This window comes from Manis pentadactyla, chromosome 2, assembly GCF_030020395.1.
Source record: "Manis pentadactyla isolate mManPen7 chromosome 2, mManPen7.hap1, whole genome shotgun sequence".
Classification (NCBI taxonomy): domain Eukaryota; kingdom Metazoa; phylum Chordata; class Mammalia; order Pholidota; family Manidae; genus Manis; species Manis pentadactyla.
In genome coordinates this window covers 116,602,667-116,625,420 of record NC_080020.1, presented here as the reverse complement: position 1 = coordinate 116,625,420, position 22,754 = coordinate 116,602,667, and the positions used below count along the sequence as shown (strand labels likewise).

At 43.4% G+C, this 22,754-nt stretch overlaps 1 protein-coding gene across 1 annotated transcript in view; it reads left to right on the top strand.

The window, feature by feature from the left end:
* The first annotated feature begins 17,779 nt into the window (after positions 1-17,779).
* Positions 17,780-22,754, top strand: part of PDZD2 (PDZ domain containing 2) — a 356,418-nt gene continuing 351,443 nt past the window's right edge. Inside the window, exon 1 of the mRNA XM_057496082.1 lies at positions 17,780-17,907. The gene's annotated coding sequence lies outside the window, so the exon portion shown is untranslated. The remainder of the gene's footprint in view (positions 17,908-22,754) is intronic.

Below are 22,754 nucleotides of genomic sequence, written 5' to 3'. Positions count from 1 at the left end.
GAGATGATCATGTGGTTTTTGTCCTTTTTTTGTTGATGTGGTGGATGATATTGATGGATTTTCGAATGTTGTACCATCCTTGCATCCCTGGAATGAATCCCACTTGATTGTGATGGATGATCTTTTTGAATTTGATTTGCTAATATTTTTTTGAGTATTTTTGTATCTATGTTCATTAGGACTATTCGTCTGTAATTTTCTTTTTTTGTGGTGTCTTTGCCTGAGTTTGGTATTAGAGTGATGTTGGCTTCGTAGAATGAGTTTGGGAGTATTCTCTCCTCTTCTACTTTTTGGAAAACTTTAAGAAGGATGGGTATTAGGTCTTCACTAAATGTTTGGTAAAATTCAGCAGTGAAACCATCTGATTCATGGGTTTTGTTCTTAGGTTGTTTTTTGATTACCAGTTCAATTTCCTTGCTGGTAATTGGTCTGTGCAAATTTTGCTTCTTCCTGAATCTGCCTTGGAAGGTTGTATTTTTCTAGAAAGTTGTCCATTTCTTCTAAGTTAACCAGTTTGTTGCCATATAATTTTTCATAGTATTCTCTAATAATTCTTTGTATTTCTGTGATGTCTGTAGTGATTTTTCCTTTCTCATTTTTGATTCTGTTTATTGTGTAGACTCTCTTTTTTTTCTTGATAAGTCTGGCTAGGGATTTGTCTATTTTGTTTATTTTCTCAAAGAACCAACTCCTGCTTTCATTGATTCTTTCTATTGTTTTATTCTTCTTGATTTTATTTATTTCTGCTCTAATCTTTATTATGTCCCTCCTTCTACTGACTTTGGACCTCATTTATTCTTCCTTTTCTAGTTTCTTTAATTGTGAGTTTAGACTGTTCATATGAGATTGTTCTTCTTTCCTGTGGTAGGCCTGTATTGCAATATACTTCCCTGTTAGCACAGTCTTCACTGCGTCCCACAGATTTTGCAGTGCTGTATTATTGTTGTCATTTGTCTCCATATATTGCTTGATCTCTGTTTTTATTTGGTCATTAATCCATTGATTATTTAGGGGCATGTTATTAAGCCTCCATATGTTTGTGGGCTTTTTTGTTTTCTTTGTGTAATTTATTTCTAGTTTCATACCTTTGGGATCTGAGAAGCTGTTTGGTACAGTTTCAATCTTTTTGAATTTAGTGAGGCTCTTTTTGTGGCCTTCGTATATGATCTATTCTTGAAAATGTTCCATGTGCACTTGAGGAGAATGTGTAGCCAGTTGCTTTTGGATGGAGTGTTCTGTAGATATCTGTTAGGTCCATCTGTTCTAATACGTTGTTCAGTGCCTCTGTCTCTTTACTTATTTTCTGTCTGGTTGATCTGTCCTTTGGAGTGAGTGGTGTGTTGAAGTCTCCTAAAATGAATGCATTGCATTCCCCTTTAATTCTGTTAGTATTTGCTTCACATATGTAGGTGATCCTGTGTTGGGTGCATAGATATTTATAATAGTTATATCCTCTTGTTGGACTGACACCTTTATCAATATGTAATGTCCTTCTTTGTCTCTTGTTACTTTCTTTCATTTGAAGTCTAATTTATCTGATACAAGTACTGCAACTCCTGCTTTTTTCTCCCTATTAGTTGCATGAAATATCTTTTTCCATCCCTTCACTTTTCAGTCTGTGTATGTCTTTGGGTTTGAAGTGAGTCTCTTGTAGGCAGCATATAGATGGGTCTCATTTTTTTATTCATTCAGTGACTCCATGTCTTTTGATTGGTACATTCAGTCCATTTACATTTAGGGTGATTATCAATACATATGTACTTATTGCCATTGCAGGGTTTAGATTTGTGGTTACCAAATGTTCAAGGGTAATGCCCTTACTATCTAACAATCTAATTTAACTCATTTCATATGCTATTACAAACACAACCTAAAGGTTCTTTTTTTTCCCTCCTTTTTCTTCCTCCTCCATTCTTTATATGTTAGGTATCATATTCTGTACTCTTTGTCTATCCCTTGACTGACTTTGGGGGTAGTTGATTTGATTTTGCGTCTGCTTAGTAATTAATTGTTCTAATTTGTTGTGGTTTTATTTCCCCTGGTGACATCTATTTAGCCTTAGGAATACTTCCACCAATAGCAGTCCCTCCAAAATGCACTGTAGAGGTGGTTTGTGGGAGGTAAATTCTCTAAGCTTTTGCTTATCTGAAAATTGTTTAATTCCTCCTTCAAATTTAAATCATAACCTTGCCAGGTACAGTATTCTTGGTCTGAGGCCCTTCTGCTTCATTGCATTGTATATGTCATGCCACTGCCTCTGGCCTGTAAGGTTTCTGTTGAAAAATCCAATGATAGCCTGATAGGTTTTCCTTTGTATGTGATCTTTTTTCTCTCTCTAGCTGCTTTTAAAAGTCTGTCTTTATCTTTGTCATTTTAATTATTATATGTCTTGATGTCGTCTTCCGTGGGTCCTTTGTGTTGGGAAATCTGTGTACCTCCATGGCCTGAGAGAGTATCACCTTCCCCAGATTGGGGAAGTTTTCCGCAATTACTTCCTCAGTAACACTTTCTGTCCCTTTTTCTCTCTTCTTCTTCTGATACCCCTATAATGTGGATATTGTTCCATTTGGATTGGTCACACAGTTCTCTCAATATTCTTTCATTCTTAGAGATCCTTTTTTCTCTCTGTGCTTCAGCTTCTTTGTATTCCTCTTCTCTAATTTCTATTCCATTTATTGTCTCTTCTACTACATCTAATCTGCTTTTAAATCCTCTATTGTATGTTTCATTTCAGATATGGAATTTCTTAATGACTGAATCTCCATCTTAAATTCATCCCTGAGTTCTTGAATATTTTTCTGTACCTCCATAAGCATGTTTATGATTTTTATTTTAAACTCTCTTTCTGGAAGATTGGTGACTTCAGCTTCATTTGGCCATTTTTCTGGGGTTTGTGAGATTTTGGTCTGAACCAGGTTCCTTTGATGTTTTATAATTCTATGTGGTGCCTTCTAGTGCCCAGAAGCTGTAGTCTCTGGAGCTGCTCAGCCCCTAGAGTGAGGTTGAGGGTCATAGGGGAGCAGCACTGGTGCCTGGGAGGAGGAAAGAGGTGTTTCCTAATTCCTTGCTGCAGTGCCTGTCTCTAGTATCAGAGCCAGTGGGCCGAGCACACAGTTTTAAGCCTCTGTGCTTGGTGTCTCTAGCTGTTGTAGGCGGGGTCTCCCTCTGGCTGGCCTGATGCCAGCACAGTGACTGCTGGTTTGTGAGCAGGTGCTGCCAGGCTGGGAGGAAGGTGCCTCAGGCTGCATGTCACAGTGGGGGGCTTCAAGGCTGAGTAGGCAGCCAGAGGGATGGAGCGCCTGAAGCTCCTCAAAGTTCCCAACCAGCTGAACAGAGTGCACCCAGACAACCTTGTCCAGCTCTCCCCTTCCCGGTGCAGCAAGCTCCATGCAAACCCCACTCCTTCAGCAGCCCTCTCGCTGCTAGGAATCCTCTCAGACCACCTGCCTTTCCTTTTTCCCAGAGTGGCCAGATGTGGATCCCCATCCTCCACAAGTGGCCAGAATCTCAGCCCCTCAAGCACTCCGCCTGTCCCAGCTCCCCAACCAAACCAGCCTCCAGAGCACCACACAATGTAGGTTTGTGTTCCAGACCTCCAGGGCTGGGTGTTCAGCAGTCTTAGGTTTCCAGCCCCTCCCCACCCCATTTCTCTTCCTCCCGCTGGTGAGCTGGGGTGGCGGAAGGGCTTGGGTCCCGCTGGATGGAGACTTTTGTATGTTACCCTGTTTCGTGAGGTCTGCTTTGTTCGTGAGGTCTGTATGCAGTCTGGTGCAGCCTTTTTTCTGTTGCTGTTTAAGGGCTAGTTGCATTAACTGTATTTTCACCCTATATGTGGTTTTGGGAGGAATGCTCTGTCTCACCTCTGGTTCCACCATCTTGGATCTTACAAACTCTTGAAGTGTTTTCAAGCCTCATTTTAGAAGCATCACAGATAATCATTTTTAACATTGTTTTGAGTGATTTCATGGGCTATAGTTTTGGTTTCTGAGTTAGCATTCAGTGAGTTTATTTTAAAATGAATATCATCTTTAACAGGTTTGATAGTCTTGGAGATAAAGGGTGGATGTTTCACAGAAAGGGTGGATGTTTCACAGATGCCACACAGACATGACTGATGAAGTTCATGTGCTCATTCATGTCCATTCCCTTCCTCATCTCCCATCAGTTTATAGAGTTGGTCACAAATTCATAGAGAGTGATAGAAAAGAAAACATTAATCTTGGTTTGGATGACTTTGAGGAAGTTTGATCAGATAATGGGAACAAAGAGGAACCCCCTTCTTTAGGACATGAGCACAGCAGAGTGTGTGCTCTCTGCATGAGACTGGAGTGTGGAGTGTGGAGCATAGATGGAGGGTCAGATGACTTAAGTTTGAATCCTGGATCTTCCACTAATTGGTGGGAAGTGCACATAATCCAAAGATAACTGAGGCTAGACTAAATCAATGTCAAGCCATTTAAGGTGGATTAAAATTCTAAGTGAGGCTTTTTTAAATACAAAAAAATGAAGCTACAAATTATGAAAATAAAATTTTGTCTTATCCAAGCAGAACATAGATTGTAATGGCAACTATGTGTTCATTTTTAGAATGAACACAATCTCGTGTATATTTTGGCTTAAGTCCTGAACTAAAATAATATGTGGCATGATACAATGGCCTTCACTTAATATATGAATTTACAGCAGAAATTTTTTGGTAAATATGTTTGAAAGCTTCATTCATTTTTCAAGGATCTCTCCTAATTCCTTGACATTTAAATAATTGTTTTTTGAAACCCATATCGTGTTACCATCCTTGATAATTTTTCTTCTCCAAGTGTTAGCTGTTTTACCTAGTTTGTCAATGGTTTTTCATGCATTTTCAGCAATCCTTCAACTTCATAGGCTTCATAGATTCCTGAATCTTTTTAAATTTAAATAGTTGCAAAGATATTTGCAATCAATCTTCAATTTCATTTGCATTGCACTATATTTTAATTTTTTATTTTGAAATAATCCAGACTTAAGAGAAATTACAAAAACAGTACAGAATTCCTGTGTACTCTTTACCCAGATTCCCCCTAATGTTAAAATCTTTGGGTAATGGGTAAATTGGGTACATGATCAAAACCAGGAAATCAATATTGGCACATGATTTTTAGCTAAATTATAGACGTTACTCAAATTGTGCCCATGTGTCCACTAATGTTCTTTTGTGCTTTAGGATCCAATCCAGGGTCCCCCATTGCATTTAGTCATTGTCTCCTCAGTCTTCCCCAATCTGTGAGGGTTCTTTCCTTATTTTTCATGACCTTGGCATTTGAGAAGAGTACTGGCCAGTTATTTGCCTATTCTTTCTCAATTTGGGGTATTTCTGATGTCTTTCAGGATTAGGTTGAGGTTACAGATTTTTGGTGAGATCTCAGAAGTGATGTATCCTTCTCTGTACATTCTACCTGGGAGCATCTGATGTCGACATGTCCTGATCCTGATGATGTCGGCTCTGTTCACTTTGTCACAGTAGTGTCTGCTGGGGTCCTCCACAGTCAGGTTACTTGCTTCTCCCTTTGAAATTACTGTCTTGAGAGAGATATTTTCAGAGTGTGTAAATATCCAATTTTTCCTCAAATTCTCATTCTTTGATTTTAGCATCCGTACATGGATCTTGCATGGTGTTTGACAAATGGTGATTTTTCATTTCTCTCATTCCTTCCATATTCATTAATTGAAATTTGAATTTTGAAGACTTAGCACAAAAATGAATGTAAAATATTTCATTGGCAACTTAGCTATAGATTTAAGATTTTAAGATATATTGGATTAAACAAAACATATTATTAAAATTAACATCCCTTGCTTCTTTCTGCTTTTGATAATGTGGCTACTAGAAAACTCAAAACAACATATGTGGCCACATTTGAGGTTGATATTACATTTTTATAGTGCTCTGCTCTAGAGACTCGGATAATGAACACTTGTGCCTATCTTAGAGGATGATTGTGAGAAATTAAGTGAGAATGTTATAGAAAGGGTTTGGCATAGTGGCTAGCATATAGTAAATACTCATTAAAAATTGGCCATTATTACTGAATAATGTCCTTATAAAAGGACAGTCACTCTTATGAACTCTTGACTTCCCAGGGGAACTGAAATACTTTCATTAAGAGCAGCAGTCAATCAAGACTCCTCTAAGAGGAAGAGAGCCTGCTGGCTACACTGAGCTCCTCCTTAGACCTGGAGGATCTGTGTTTTAGTTGAAAGCTAGTGGAGAAAACCCAAGCTTGCTTATGGAAAACTGAGCTGGTGACTGATTTCCAACAGGACATTGAAGAAGATGAGAGAAGAAGGAAGAAGGCACATTAATTCAGCCTCAGAGAAGCACAGAGGTGTGTCTGCCTTGAGACAGTGCCTAAATGAGATGACTTTTGTGAATGATGGATAGACACTCACACTGTGAATGATGGATAGACCTTTAGTTACCAGTGATGGATGGACTGCTTAAAAGACATCTCTTCATTCTGGATCAGTCCTGCAAGTAAGGCCATCTGGTACTCCCCTTTATTTTGGGGGCAAACTAATGAGCTTGCCTATGTTTTGGAATGTGCTTTACCAATTGTTAGCATACCAGGTATGTTCTCTTCCTGATGGCAGTTACAACACAAGCCAAATTCCCTTGATCTTATGATTAGCAATGCTTCTCTAGTGTCTGTTTTTCACCCTAGAGGCTATTTGAGCTACAGGCAAGAAAAAAAAAGAACAAAAAATCATGGAATGGTCAATACTCCAGACATGTCTATCTAAAGGGACTCAATCACCTTACATAGGTAGTCTTCACCACATAGTAAGTTTTCTTTAAAGTGCTTTCCTTATAGTAACTCATTTAGTCTTGTCAACTCTATGAGGTAGATATTATCATTATCTCTATTTTACAGTTAAGAAAACAAGGGCACAAAAAGATTAGGTTAAATTACCTTCCCTGAGATTACACAGCTAGTTAGTGGCAGAAGTGGGATTTGAACCCAGGTAGTCTGGCTCCACAGTCTATGCTCTTAACTATGATTCATACTGCCTCTCTCTGGGAGCTACCTCTTGCCCCCCAAAAAGAGAAAAATCAATAGTAGTTTTATATTTGAGATTTTAAAATTAAGACCTATGGAGATTTTTGCCCCATTAATGAGTAGTTACTCCTCTTTTTACGAATCACAGCATTCCATTTTCTAGAGGAAGAAATTGTGAGCATAGAATGAAGGGTTGTCCGTGATTTGCTCAAGGCTCTGGACAGTTGCTTTTAAGAAGGACAAATGATTCATAAAGAGGATAGGGAATCTTTTACACTGGATTTTCCCCTGGCTCTAAAGAATAAATTAGTCAGCTGCTAGATATGTCTCTCTGTAGTCCATGGACTTTCTGTGTTTTGCATGCTATCATTTGCTAAAGATATGACAATGTGCTCCTTGCCTGGGTTTGCAGCTAGGAGACCTATGTGTGTTTTCCCACCTCCCCCAGGAATGCAGCCAGAAAAAGCCATGGCATCCAGGAGCCATCTGGGAATGCTTCCCAGATCTGCTCCACGTTAGAGAACACAGCCAGCTGCGCACTCACCAGCTTGAGTTCACCTGCATTAGACTCCCTGAAGAGAGGTTTGCCACTGAGAGTGATTTATCTGGGATCCTAGCTATCCAGATTCTGGCAGGTGGGCCTCTGGCAGGGAAGTAGCAAAGATACAGCTCTGAGTTCCATGTGTCAGGCTCAGAGCTGAGGTGCAGCTTTGCCTCTGCCACTGCCAAGCTCTGGAAGTGTGGGTGTATCCCTCACTTTGATTGCTTCCAGTCCTGCTGTCTGCCTGAGAAATGGGGAAAGCCATATCTAAGCTCATGTCAACCAAGCTTGCAGACTTACTTAGAGGTAGCTGAGAGGCCTAGAGAAACACATAAGAACCAGTTGATGTGTTTTCATTATATTTATTTAGGCAACAGAATTGTATGAGTTAAGGCCCTGTGACCTCAGGAACAGAAAATGTCACATTCTAACAGGAGTAATTGAGGAGATTTTCAATGACAAAGGTGTGGACAAGTTAAGGGAAACCAAAAGGGATAATGAAGCATGCCAACCTTAGCAACAGCAGGAGCTGTATAGACTCAAGGCCAGAACAAACAAGAGGAAGGAGGACCTATAGAGAGATGGGCCATGAAAGTAATAAAATCCCTTGACAGGAGCTATGGCCTTAAGTAAAGAAGCAGAGTCACTGTCAATGTGCAGCCCAAAGGAGAAGCCAGAGGGATTAACACCTTCTTGCTGTCCTGCTTCCAGTCTCCAGTTGGTAGCACCCCTTGGTCAAACTCAGCCGAAAGAGAAAAGGCCAGGAGCAGGGCAGGAGATCAGGCCCCCAAGGCATCGAGAAGGGTGGAGAAGGGTGGGCAGTAGACCTGGGGGGCAAGCAGGGACTAGCCAGACTAGAAAACACACCATTCTTATGATTTTTGGCTTCCAGGATTGAATACATTTGGGGTATTTTTACTCCCCAGGATTGGATACATTGGGTTTTTTAGAGGTTGTCACACCATGAAAAGTCAGCTATGCTCATTATAGACAGCTAAATAGAAGAAATCAGTTGAAGAACTATTCATGCTACCTGTTACAAGAATAAAATATATTTTAGGCACCTTTTTTAATGTTTGTCAAATCAAGAAATAGTTCAAAGTAAAAGCATAATGATAGTAAAATGTAAGTAATATCTAACTTTTGCCAGTAGCAAGAAATTAACTAAATGGTATGTGTATATGCATACCTCCCAGCACAACCTTATTATGCTATTGCTATTCATCCATTTATTTAGCAAATATTTTCTGAGTATGTGTCCTGTTCCAGGCACTGTATCAGAAACTGAAGATTATACTCTGAAACACCCAGATAGATAAAGATCTTGTGTTTAGATAGACACATCTAAAAAAAGCAAAACATTAAACAAATAATTTCATAAAGAATTCAGAGCTGTGCAGACACATGCTTTAGAAGAATAATACACAGTGCCTTGAAACAGGGCCCCTAACCCGACCTGGGAGAAAGTCTTCTTGAGGAAGTGAGGTCTAGGCAGAATCCAGAAGAATAAGTAGGGATTGGATGTGGTGCAAACTGACAGAGAAAAAGAGCCTCCAAAGCAGAGGAAATAAAATTTTCCAAATTCTGTGGAATGAAAGCATGGTGCATTGGAATTGCTGGAAGGCAGACAGCACGTCTGGGTTTGGTGAGGGAGAGGTAGGGTGATACAAGTTGAAGGTGACAGGTAAACAGGGGCCAATCGTACAGGGCCAAGTAGACCAGGTTAGGGACACTGTCTCTCATCCCAAGCATGATGTTCATGCTTTGAAGGATTTCAAGCATGATGATATGGGATTTTCAAAAGATGACCTGCTGTACTTTGGGGCATGAACCTGAGAACAGAGTACCAGACTCGATGCAGGGTGCATTTAAGAGGTTCTTGCGATAGTGTAGATCAAGGGTCAGATTGGCAAACTTTCTCTGTAAAGGACCAGAAATTAAGTATTTTATGCTTTGTGGGCCATATGGTTTCTGTGGCAACTACTCAGTTCTTTCCTTCCATTTCAAGCAGTCATAGACAGTCCATAAATGAATGAGCATGGCTGTGTTCCAGTAAAAGTTGTTTGCCAACCCCTGATGTACACGTAAGATGAAGGTAGCTTGGACAAGAGTAGTAGAGCTTGCTGGTACTTAAGAAAAAATTGATAGGACATACTTTCCAGAGATGAGGAATGAGGGACACTGAGGGTTTTGGTTTGGACAAGTGGGAGTATTAGAGCTCTATTTACTGGGATGGTTAACAAAAGCAGAGAAGCTTTGGGGGGAAAAGCATAAATTCAGTTTATACATACATAGTTTGAGGCATCTACAGGATATCCAGTGGAGAGACATCACCTCTAAGAAGGAAGAGGAAGGTGTCTTGCCAATGGGTTTCAGCCCCAGGCAAGTTCACTATGGATTCAGTGAGACCGAGTAATGACAATGGAATGTTCTTGGGGTGAAAGGATTTATTACCCAGCTTGTTCTCCCAGCAATAGGTCGAGCACTAGAATTATGTCTGCACCCAACAGTCTGCAGGTCCATAATCCTCCTTCATCGCTGCCTCCGTGCAGAGCACTTGGCAGAGCTCTTTATATAGTGACCTAGTCAATAATAGCTTATTGCCTAGGATGTGGAAGCAGTAGCCTAGCAGCAGGCCAGTTACAGCATCAAGTACTTCAGGTTCAGGTGAGGATCCTGGCCATAGGAATCTTCACATTACCCACAAGAAGGTGATTTAGGAAAGATCTATTAATTTGGAGGTAGGAAGTCAAGGAAGCTCCTCTGTCATCATTTTAATTTTATCTGAGAATTAGAAAGAAAGGTCATCTTCAGATAAAAGAGGGTAAGATAAGGCTAAGACAAGAACTTTGAACATAGTGGAGAAGATTTGAAAAACTCATTGTGTAAGTGGGACAGTGGGTTGACTAGAGAAATAGAACCTGGACACTATTTAGAGATCGTTCAGATGAGCAGCCAGAAATTCACTATTTACCCAGGTAAGATTTTTTTCCCATCAGTGCTTCAGCTGACAGGTATTCGCTCAAGGGAGGGCTGTTTCAGCCTTTGGAGTTAGTTTCATCCTTTTGGGTTGGAGTTTTCCAGGTAGGTGCAAGCATTTTAGACAAGACATTTTAGATAAGAAGGTGCTGGGAATGATAAGCCATAGAACAAAGCATGGGCAATGGGGTCCTCATATCATTCCTGGCTTTGAGTTGTAAGATAATGTTTGTTGAGACCAAGTAATAGACTCCACTAGAGACAGCTGTAGGGGAACTGTGTCTTCATTGGAGGGTGACAGTCTGGAGGAGGAACTCTTTAGAGAAGAGGTCAAAGAAATGGGAATACTTGTTGATGATGGAATGGGAGTGTTAGCTGGTGGTATGGGAGGTGGAGTGGAGGAATAAACTTCATTGGAACAGAGACAATGGGTCTGAGAGCATGGCAGGTGGCAAAACCAAGAGAGGATTACAGTGGGGGATGAACTAATGGAAAGTTGAAGAAGGCAGTTATCATTTACATCTACAGAGTCTCTTGCAGGCTGCTGAGCACTCAAGCCTACCAGAATTCAGTTGAGGTGTAGAAAATAGAAAGTGGATATGGTAGTGCCAGGCCTGCCTCTGCTAATCATCTGTGAGGTGTTGACAGTGGTGCCTGGCAGCATGTGTGTGGCCATGTGTGAGGCAGGGGGCAGGGCAGGGAGTGCAGCATGCATCATGGGGTGTGGTGCCTGGGCCCACCTTGCCCCAGGTCACCCTTCTGGTCATTGGAAGAGCCTGAACTGGTCTTCAATAGTTATGCTATTAATCACTATTGCTGTACTTCTCCCTGCTGACTCAGCATCCAAACTTCTCTGGTGTCTTCTGCGTGTTTTGTCTGAGAACAGGGGCCAGGGCTAGAGAGAAGCAAAAGAGGTGCCAAGGGCACAAATTAAGAGGGTCCTCGCTCTCAGGGTTAGGCACAGCCCTGACAGTGAGTGCTTCCTCACATTTTTGTCCACTGTGCAGCTCTCTTACCTCATCCTGATTCTGGCCCAACAGAAAACTAATATGATATGTTATCTATGGAACCATTCACTTTGATTTTAGAGAAAGGTTTGCAATTAGCAATTCCAGAAAAAAAGCAAAGACTCAGTTTTGGAGTAGACTGTGTGTCCTTGTTAGAAAAAATATGCATGCACAAAAAAGAAAAATTTGGGGAATGCTGCTATATGATCCTGCTGCACCTTCTGTGAACGTTTTTGATCTCTAAAAGCGCTTTCTTGCTGAAGATACAATATTGATAAGCCCCATGACATTCTGACTGATGGTACACATCTCAAAAGACTTTAATAAGAAAAACATCATTCTTGAATGAGCATTTGGGATTTATCATAAGGAATTAATTTATAAGTCTTCTGCCTTCATTGTAGAATGTTTCCTCTATTCTGGCATGAGACAAAGAGATGCGTGCACCCTCATGACAAGGCAACAAGGATGCCTTCAGCCCTTGCAGTGAGTCTTTCTGTCCTCAGAGCCCATAGCCCTGAGACACAGCACCTTGACTGTGAAAACCAAGCACTATATATTATGGAATAGATAAAATTAGCATTTCCAAAGTGATGTGCATAAAGAGAGGCCATCTGATGCTACAGGATCTTTCTCCACTGCCTTTCCAAAGTGCACTTTACCTCCCCATCAGGAACACTTCCAGGCCAGACACAGAGCTGAGAGAAGCAAGCTGGTTCTCAGGGAGCCTCCTCTGGGCCCTAGAATTCTAGAGCTTGTAGTCTTGCGTTGGCCTTCATTCCTTTGTTTCCTTTCTCTCTATTTCCAGGTGGTCTGATTGTCTAAGTTGCCAAAGCAAATTATTTAAAAGTAGTTTATGTTATTTGTTTTGTTGATGAGTGCAGATTAAGGCAGAAAAGATGATTCACTTCTCTGTGTATTCAAGAAAAAAATTAACAAATAGAGAAAATGGACATTTAAATATTTTTAATGGTGTTCTGTTAAACCAGAAATTAGAAGGACCCTGTGAAGTAAACAAAGGCCAACCAAAAGCATGATCCCAGGGCTCTTTTCAAGACACAGCCCTGCCTAGACTCCCCGTGATGGGTAGAGAAAAGGAGTTCACTATTAGCATTTGCTAAAACCAAACAAACATAAGATGTTCTTAAATATTTTCCAATGGACAATGATCATTCTCCCTAATCTGGCCTTTTGAAGTCTACTGTGTCATTTTCTTCAAAGGCTGTACTTTTTGCAGACTTCACTGGCTGATTCATTGCTCTTGAACACTGCAGAGATACAACATGCATTTCTTGTATTTGGCCCACTAATTCATACATCATGCAAATAAGTCTTTAATGATGATTTATCAACTCTCCTTGGTGATTCTGGCTGTACAGGGAGGTGAAATGTAAATCATCTTATTCATGTACATTCTTTGACAAACTGAAATCACCATTCAAAGGGCTATTGCTCTCACCTTCTTTCATTTGAAGAGACCTTTAATTTTTTCAAAGTACTTTCACATCCATGACCTCACTGGGGACTCAAGATCCTAAGGAGACCTTCAGAGGCAGGTTTTATTATCCCATTTTAGATGCTCTTGCCTGAGGTTATCTCACACTTTACTGTGTTACTGTGATTGGCCACAGATCACAGCCCTGGCTCTCTATTACTTTTTTAGCAATGATTACCTGACTTTTACTTCTGTGTCCATTTTAGATGTTCGAGTAGAGAAAGGTGCTAACATTGTCAAAAGAGACAGTAAGGAGTGAAGACATAAAACTAGAAAAATAAGACAAAGAAAGCAGAATAGACTAGCAATATGTTTATTTTTATAATTGTTCTTTTGGAGATCATTAAATGAAGATATCTGGAAGTAGAAGTATCTGATGAAGGAGTAAAAATAGCATATGATTGACTTAGAATGATGCCTTTTCATAAGTAAGTAGAGCAGAACAGAACAAGGAGAATGATCAGCAGGGGAGATAAGAGTTGGGAATGCGAATGTGCACAAAATGAGGAGTTAGGAAATATCTTACCTAAATAGTCTACGAATTTAGATACACAGCTATTCAACCCAATTGCAATAAGGTGGAAATGGGGAATGGGATAGGATAGAAGCTTCCCAACTTCTGGGGGAAAATAGCTTTACAGCTGTGCCAGTGTAATAGAAGCCCTAAACCCCAAGAAGACACCCATGTCCTGTCTCTCGTGTAAATTCAAAATAAAGACACTGACCAACTAGAAAACAAAACCTATGTCTATGTGGAAATAAAATATCTTCTCCTTAGATATGCTAATTGCAAAGTACTGGTTGTGTTAATCACAGATGAACCTCTCTCTCTTTCTGTCTTTCTCTTAGTAGCCTTGTTTTGCTGGTGCCCTAAGCATGTTGGGATAATTCAGTATTGGACAGAATTATCGAATCATCTCCATAAATTGTGAAAGTAATATGCAATATCTGGTCTGTACTTGCTAGTGTATAATTCGTTTTTTCCTGCCAAAATTGTATAAAAATATTACCCTGGCAACCCATCCTTACATAGTATAAATGGAAGGCTGAGTCAAAGATGTAAAATAATGGGATGCTTTAGCCACCTAAATAAGTAGGAAAGATAGTATATTCCGTTTGGGGGAGCCCCCCCATCAATAGCCATAAATTCTGCATATGCAGTAAAATTATACAACACTGAAAACAACAAAAATATTTGCATAAATTCCAATGTGATACTCATGGATACAGTGAAACTCATCATTTTAAATATACATTGAATGAAAAGTACTTAAATCTTTCCACTAAACAAGCATTTCAAATACGATACATCAAATGTAGGTCTGTTTCATGTATTGGCTAATAAAAGGTTTGCTCAGAGACAGAATAAATATTACCAGTTTCAAGTCACTATTTCACTGTTTCTACAAGCATGTTCTGTGAACATCGAACTCACAAGCACTGGGGTGCTGGTTAAAACTGCAGTATCCAGAGCCCCCCTGTAGGCTCAGCATCTGATGAGGAAGGATCTTGGGGTGAGGCCAGGGTACCTGAATTTCCAAATCCCTTGGCCATCTTTAAACACATTCCAGATTAGATGCATCGAATTAGTGTTTTACTGTCATTGTTCCTTTTCAGTTCTTTTTAAGGCCTTCCTTGGCCAGGGCATGATGTCACGTTCCAATGTGCATCCATGAAAAGAAGATTTAGTGACCAGGAATTTTCAGAAGCAAGAAAGGAGGGTAATTAGCTGAGTAAACAGGAAGCTAGAATCTGTTTTGGAGATAAAATGAACGCACAGAGGCTGGGAGGAGAAAGGGAACTGAGCCAGTTATAACTAAGGCTCCTGCTCCTCCTCCTCCCTGGAAGAGTAGTTGGAGAAGTGACTGAGGGAAGAGATGGAAAGCAACCTTCAAGATCTCCTTTGAGATAGAGGTGGAACTTACAGTGTAGTTCCAGCTGCCCCAAGGAGGAAGATTCTTCTTCCTGGATGGTGAAAGCTCAGAGGTAAACTCAATGCCACTGCAGCTCTTGAGAATCTACTTGGGCTCACCTGAAGGACACAGCACTCTTTTACCTAGCCCTGATATATTGCAGTCCAGCATAATGCATTTTTTTCTTGATTCATTATTTTATTCTTCCCTTGTCCCTAACTAAGCCTTAGATTTTCTATATCTAACCTCCTCTTCCATATCATGTATATTATGAGCAATAAATTAAAATGGCACCTTGGATAGAAGTACAAATCTGTGACTAAATATTTAACAAGGGGCAGAAAGAATTTACATTTTGATCTTCAAACACTGGAAAATAAATGCCCTCAGTTGTGAGCTTTCCAAATTGGTAAGACTGCAAGGGCAAAACAAAATTTCCATGCATTTGATTGACCCCTTGAGAGGTGAGCTATTATTAGCAAGCAAGAACTTGCCAAAAAACTATCTGGAAAATATCAGATGAAAAGTGATCGAAACTGGAAGTATTTTAAGCTGGTTAGCAGAGCCATGTCCAAAGGAGACAGGTGATAAAATATTGCATATGCATATATAATATTTATGCCTACATATAACACATCATATATACCTATATATTTAAAAATTCATTCTAATTCACCAACTATTTGTTGAGTGGTTCTTGGGACACTATACCATGCTAGGTTTTGGGAACACAAATAGTAAGATCTTGGTTCTCTTGCTTCCAGGAACTCACAAGCTACAAATGTGTGAGAGGAAACACTATGATTCCCACAACTTAGTGCAACCTGACAACAGTTATATTAGCAACTTGAGGAAGTGCTATGGCTGCCATACTTGATGGAGGAGAAGAAACCTAATGTTGGTGCCAGTCATCAAAGAAGCCTCCCCAGAAGAGGTGACATTTAACTGTGGGATTTCAGCAGGCATGGGAGGATGAGAATGTCCTTCTGGCAGAGGAAATAAAATTTACAGGTTAGGAGTACGTGGCTGGAATGAAGGGTTTGGGGATACACTGGGTAAAAAAATAGCAGTGCTTCTAGTTTGAGTGATAAATTCATTTACATATTCATTTGTTTGGCAAACTTTCAGTGGGTGCTGAAGGTGGTGCTGGGTGCAGAGGCCGAGGAGACACACATTGGCTCATGTGATTTCAAGAGAATGATGGAATGGCATTGTGAAACAAGCAGGAAAACTAGTCCTTATTTGATTCTAGAAGGTTTTTTTGTGGTGTTCCAGTGAAGCCTTTCTAGGTAATAGCTGCCATTTCATTGAGCACATCCTAAGTGCTGGTCTGAGTAGCTGTTTCTGCCAACCCTTACAGCAATCCTAGTTGGAAGGTATTTTCTCTATTTACACTTAGGAAGAGAAACTCTGGATGCCTGAGACTGCATAGCTTATAATATATGAAAGTTGGATTTGTGCAGAGATTGATGAGAGTGGCATGGTAACCATAAAAGCTGAAGAACAGCTGAATTCAAGTAACTCCCCACCCCAATCCCTGCCAAAAATACCATCTCAAAATGCCTTGGACCATCCTGGCCTCTCTTGATGTGGGACAGCTCTGCAGAGTCTGTGCATGTGATTTATGTCTATCTGCTCCTCATAGAGACCAGAGCTTATTGCCTTGCTGGGCAAAGCTGCGGCAGATCCCTGCCCCACCCCATCCCCATCCCCTAAAAGCAAAGATTTCCAATTACTGCTCTGCAGAAAATGTCAAAAGCATTATTCAACTATTCATTATCCCAGGTTTTGTAATTTTTCATATGTTTTCACTCTTATCTGCTAGCACTTGAAAAAGACCAGCTTTTTCCTCTTAAGAGAGCTTAATTTGCAGAGCTGTGCAGCCTCCGTATTATGTTCTTATCATCCTCTCCCTGTGGTAGGCAGAATGACAAGGAGGACGAAAAAAGAACCAATCCACGGGAATGAAGGATCCCCAAAGCCGGAGGCTTCTGTTCCTCGACTGACCCGGAACAAGGCCAAGGGCAATTGGCATTCACTCTTACAGTCCACTGTCAGGGGCTCTTGGCTAGTTCTTACCAGGACAACCCCCCACCCCCGCACCCCCCAGGGCTACCGGGCTTTGCCTCTGAGGATTTCTCTCAGCGGCTTAAGCAGCTCTGAGGTGCCGGGAGGACCCCCTCCTCCCCGATTCTCGAAATCCTCTTACCAGTGTTAAATTAACATTGGTATCAAAAGGACCAGAGGCCAGGGGTGGCTTGGGGAGAATGGTTAGTCCTTCCACCATCTCTCCACCCCATTCTTTTATAAAGCAATTGACATTTTTCTCGATGCTATGTGAAGTACTGTGCAAATGCTACTTCAAGTCCCCTAGCTCGCTCTCTTCCACCTAGATGGCGCCCCAAGCCCCGCCATCTAGAAATTGTAGGCTGCCATCTCCCTGGATCATTTCCTCCCAGGATCCCCAGGTTTCTGAAGTCAGTGCTCCAGGACTCGGGGTTCTTTCCAAGGGATTCTGTCGGCGGTGTGCCTCGCTCGGGGGAATCCCCGCCCACCTTGTCATTCCCGCGGGGGAATCCCCGCCCCCCGTCCCTGTCACTCCGGGAAGGCAGTTCCCGCCCCTCGAGTCCACCAGAGCGGGGGGAATCCCCGCCCACCCTGGTGGAGCCCCAGCTCTGAGCAGCAGAGAAGCCGGCGAGGAGCGAACTCCCAGCAACCGAGCGTGCCGGCCCCGGCAGGGAGACGCGGAGGGGTGGCTGCTGCGGGGACCCGCCAGGCCGCGGGCGCCGGGATTGCTCCTCGGGTGCCTGCGAGCGAACCGCGGCGCTGCAGCTTCGGGCAGGCGCGGCGGCGGCAGCGGCGCGGGGACCCGCCGGGCGGCGCCTGGGTTCGGACGCGCGAGGAGCACCTGGAGCCTCCGCTGAGCCGCGCGCAGGTGAAGCGACCTTCCCCCTGCGGTCGGGACTTGGGGCTCCAGATGGGCTTGAGGTGTGGGGAGGCACCCAGAGACCGCGTGCGCCCGGGAAAGTTTAGTGGCAAATCCGGCTGCGGGAATCCCAGCCCAGGCAAGGCGGGGAGTGGGGCGCCGAACCCTCGTCCCGCGTTGGGCGGCTCAAATTCCCCTTACATTGGCCGGGGCCGGAGAATGCAGCTGCGGGAAGAGGGCCAGAGGAGGGCGGGGCGGGCACACCAGGACAACCCGAGACGCACTGCTGGGCACACTCAGGCAAGGCCAGGATCCCCTGTCCGGGCGTGCGCCCTGGGTCCCCAGCCCTGGGCTATCGTTTGTTACCCCCTCAAGGGCGGAGATAACCCAGGCTTTCAGGCCTCAGGTACTGCCTTGGGGTCCATCCTCCCGCCGTTCCTCATCTCTCGCCCCCTCCCTGACCCTGGAAGAGGCGCGGGGGGGCGAGGGTGTGGAGGGGACGCGCAAAGAGCAAGGGCATTTCTGGGGACATCTACCAGGAAGATGGGGGACATACCGATGGGGAATTCCTGCTCCCTCTAAAGTGGAGTTCCTTCTAAAACCTAGCCTCCATTCCCCTCGCCTCGGGGTTGCGTCCACGTTTTAGACCTTTAGTTTGCTTGTTGCCCTACAGTGCTGAATTGAGTAGGGGGAGGATCAGGGGACCCTGGCTGGAGTTTGCCAGAAGCCTGTCCTCAGCAGCCCTGATTCATGCTGAGACCTTGATAAGGGCCACTGGAGTGTGAAGAGGACAAGGTCTGGCACAGGCTGGTCACAGACTGGAATGGTAGGCACGAGGGCATTCCAGAGTTGCAGCCCTGTGCGGGACCTGGAGGTGCTGGAGTTTTGGGGTAAGCAGCTCCATCTGTCTCTGACAGGCTAACCGGCCTCTCGCTTTCCACAGAGGTAGGGTGCTTTGGGTATATGTGCTTCCCTTGAGAAGCTCTGAAGGTGGGCACTGAGTGATGCAGAAAGTGGTACTCTGGATCTGCTTTTACAGACAGCTGCCATGCACCTTCAGAGCTGCTGGCCCTTTTCTAAGGGGGATCTGCCACACTCAGCCTACTCTGAACTTGGGCTCTAGGGGCCTGATAATTCTACAGGGTCAGCTTTTCTAGTCTGTGACTTCTAGCTGGGGGTCAAGTAGGTACAGGTTGGCAGGTGTGGTGTGGGAGTTGCCTGTGGGGCAGACTAGAATGTCTCAGAACACACCCCTGGCTGTAGGGGGTTGTTCCAGCTTAACCAACTCCTTCCATTGTGGTGGGCCAAGAGCTGCTACTCCACTAATAACCACATAGTGGTGTGAGTGTGTGTGTGTGTGTGTGTGTGTGTGTGTGTGTGTGTGTGTGTGTGTGTGTGTGTGTGTGTGTGATTGGGGGGAATGTAGGAGTAGGGAGGTGTGCTGGGAGGGAAAGTAGCAGAACCATATACCATGTAAAGTACGTAAATGCACCTCCCTTGACATAGTTAATATGCTCTGGGAAAAATATTGGGTTACACTTTACATCTCTCTCATTGAAACTGATTTTGCATGCACTTAAGGCAGTTTACTATTTAAGGAAACTTATGATAATTTCTCTATTCATTTCAACCTCCTTATTTTTGGAGTACCTGTGGTTTGTTGTGCACAGGGGCTTGGAGGTTCCTGGGGGTGAGCAAACATGAAAGAGGTGCCCTCCTAGAAGATAAGTTTACTGAAAGCTCCAATCCAAACCATTGCACATGTGGCATTTAATGGTGCCCTTATATCTGGATTAAGTAGTGAAAGGATGATCTAATGAATAAAATGACTGAAGAGTAGTCCAGATAAAACACTTCAGGGAGTACATAGGAGAAAGAAGTCACTTTTGACTGAGGAGACCTGAAAGGCGTTGTGGAAGAGAAGCTAGGTAGAAATGGTACATGCCGAGAAGTTGATCCTGAGTTAGGGTGTGGTCCCCGGGGGTGTGATGGACGGAGAGAGGAGGCAGAGCTAAGGACTTGGAGGAATTTAGGCCTGCCGCTGATAAGGAAATATTTGGGAATTTTGAGCAAGGCATTGTCATGATCAGCTGTGTGCTTCTGGGAGATGAGTCTGATCTCTTCCAGAAAGAGTTGGGACTGGGAAGGATGAGAGGTGAGGGGCCTAGTGAGAAGGTCAGTGTAATAAGAAGAGGAGGGTGGGGGGAAATAGAGACCTGGGCAGGCAGGTGGCAGAAGGCTAGGGAGAAAGAAAGGTTCATCAGACATGGACACTGCATGGATTCGGGGTGAGGAGGAAACAAAGATCACCTGCAGGTTAAGAGTGTGAATACCGTGTTGGCCAAAATGAACAATGGCACACACACACACACACACACATGCTGTAAACCGTAAACCTCCTGACCTCATCCTCTGCCTCTACAATGCTGATTTTCTGGGGAGTAGTGGCAGGGGTGAGATCCTGGAATTCTCCCCTGGTCCTCCTGACAAACCACTTTTTATTCTTCAAGATCCAGCCCAAGAGTCTCGAGAATTCTCTGCCTCACTCTCCCAAGAGACATTAAGCAGTCCCCCCGCTTTGGACCTCACTCTATAGAGCCCACTTGCACACTCACAATGCTGCCCTGGACCTGTTTCTTTAGGACCTTATCTTATTCATGTCCAGATAAGGCCTCCACGAGTCCACCACCGATTTCCTCAGAGAGAGAGGCACAGGCAACACTCCAGGACCCCCTTGCTAGCCCCACAGCTGATGGTACTCTAGGGCATCATTCCAACCCTGACTCAGAAATTTCAGGCCTGGTAGGCCAGACAAGATAACACAGCATCATGGATATTCCTTTGGCCTAGATCATGTGGGCCTAAATGACAGACCAAGGTTGGAGGGAAGCAGAGGTGGGTGAGACCCTGGAGAGGGACCTGCAATGCAGAAAAGGGAAGTATTGGTCTTGGTAAAACAGGAGGGGCTCCTGCTGACAGCTGGGAGGGCTCTGCGGGAGGCTCGGGCCCTGGGGCGGACAGGCAGAAGTGCTGCTGCTGAGGGTCAGTGACCCCTCCACCATGGTTGGAAGGTGGCCCAGGCCCCTCCTACTGCTCCAACCACAGGGGAAACATTCCAAGAAGACAAACCCACAAAAGGCAGGACCAAACTCAGAGAAGTGAATCTTTTTAACACAACAGATGTGGACACCCAACAGTTTTTAACCTCTTTCTTATGCCCTCAAAAGTGTCTCCATAGCATCAAGTAGGATTGCTAGGCAGGCAGACCTCTGAGGGAGGTAAGCAGACAGAGGCAGAGATGTCTGAGAAGGGCCAGCATCCCAGGAGGATGATAGGGAAAGACCACTGACAGAGACTGAGAGCAGCGTCTGCAAAGGATGGTCATGGAAGCCAGGTTGCAAGGACAAAGGAGAGTGATTTACGAGATGGTGGAAATGGGGTTACAGACACTGGATCCAGAGGTGTGCCAGTTAAAAATAATCCTTACAGTATTTTGAGAAGGTGGTAGTGTTGTGGGAAAATTTATTCAGAAGATTCCTGCAATTCCCCTCCCAGGCATAGTTGGTAAACAAAAGAACAGTGGTAGAGAATGGAGACAAGATAAGAGGGTGTTGGGGAAGGAAAAGGCCAGAGATGATCACAAGCAGGTGCAGGGGAAGAAAAAAGCTGGTGTTGGAAGGTAGGAGGAAGGCAGAGTTTGGCTGAGGTGCTGGAGAGGGACCTGCAATGCAGCAGAGGGAAGAGTTAGTCCTGGTAAAACAGGAGGGACACCTGCTGACAGCTGGGAGGGCACCGCACGGGGCTGGGGGCTTGGGGTGGACAGGAGGAGGTGCTGCTGCTGAGGATCAGTGAACCTGGTGCCTGGCCCCAGCTGAGGCAGCCAAGAGAGAAAGGAAGGGCTTGAAATTGGGATCAGAGACTTTGGCAGGAATCCTAGCAGTGCAGAGAACTTGCTGCCTACATCATTAGAAATCTTGGAGCCTCAGTTTCCTCATGTGCAATAGCTACTTCACACGCTTGTTCTTAGGAGTAGTAAAATGAGGTAGTGGGGTTATGTATGCAAGCCCCTCGAGTGACAGCTGCTGGTATGTAGTGGGTCCTTCTGGTAGTGTGCTGAATAATGAATAACCTTCTCACCAAAGTCAGTGACAGCCCAGTGCATGTAGACGGCAAGACTTTTTAGTGGACATGACACACTTTCTTTCAGCTTTGAAGAGCTCTGGACAGCTGGGAGCAGCCTCATCTCCCTGTTTCCACTTTAAGGAATCTTTCAGGATGTCTTCCTTTTTATCTGTTGACTTATTTCAGTGGATCCGTCTGTATTTCACGTCCCTCTCTTATGCAAAGGTCAACTTGCCAGGGCTCAAAGAGCAGGGAAATCTGCAGTCTCTCCTCTGTGGTTTGGAAGGGGGCAATGCATTCAGACTTGCTAATTCCTGCATTTCAGGAAGCTGAGGTCCAGAAAAGCAAAGAATTTACCTCATTCCAGTACAACTAGAACTAGAATCACAATCTACAGTTGCTTGATCTGGAGAATTACTGTCTTTCAATGACAATTGTAGAAGATGAAGGTGAGTGAGGAAGAATTTAAAATCTTTGAACCCCCTTGGCTTTATTATTAGTGGATATATGATTATATTTAGGTTAAATAAATATTCTCCCACATTAATGAACAGAGGATGAAAAGGACCTTTAGTTCAATGTACTAAATATGTAATAGATACGTGCAAAATTAAATGATACTCAGGGAAAATGTGCAGAATGTTTTTCACGGAAATAGAAGTATAAAATATTTTCTCAAACCATTCTTAATTTATTTTCCACCTGAATGGCCCTTATCTAGATACGTTGTATTT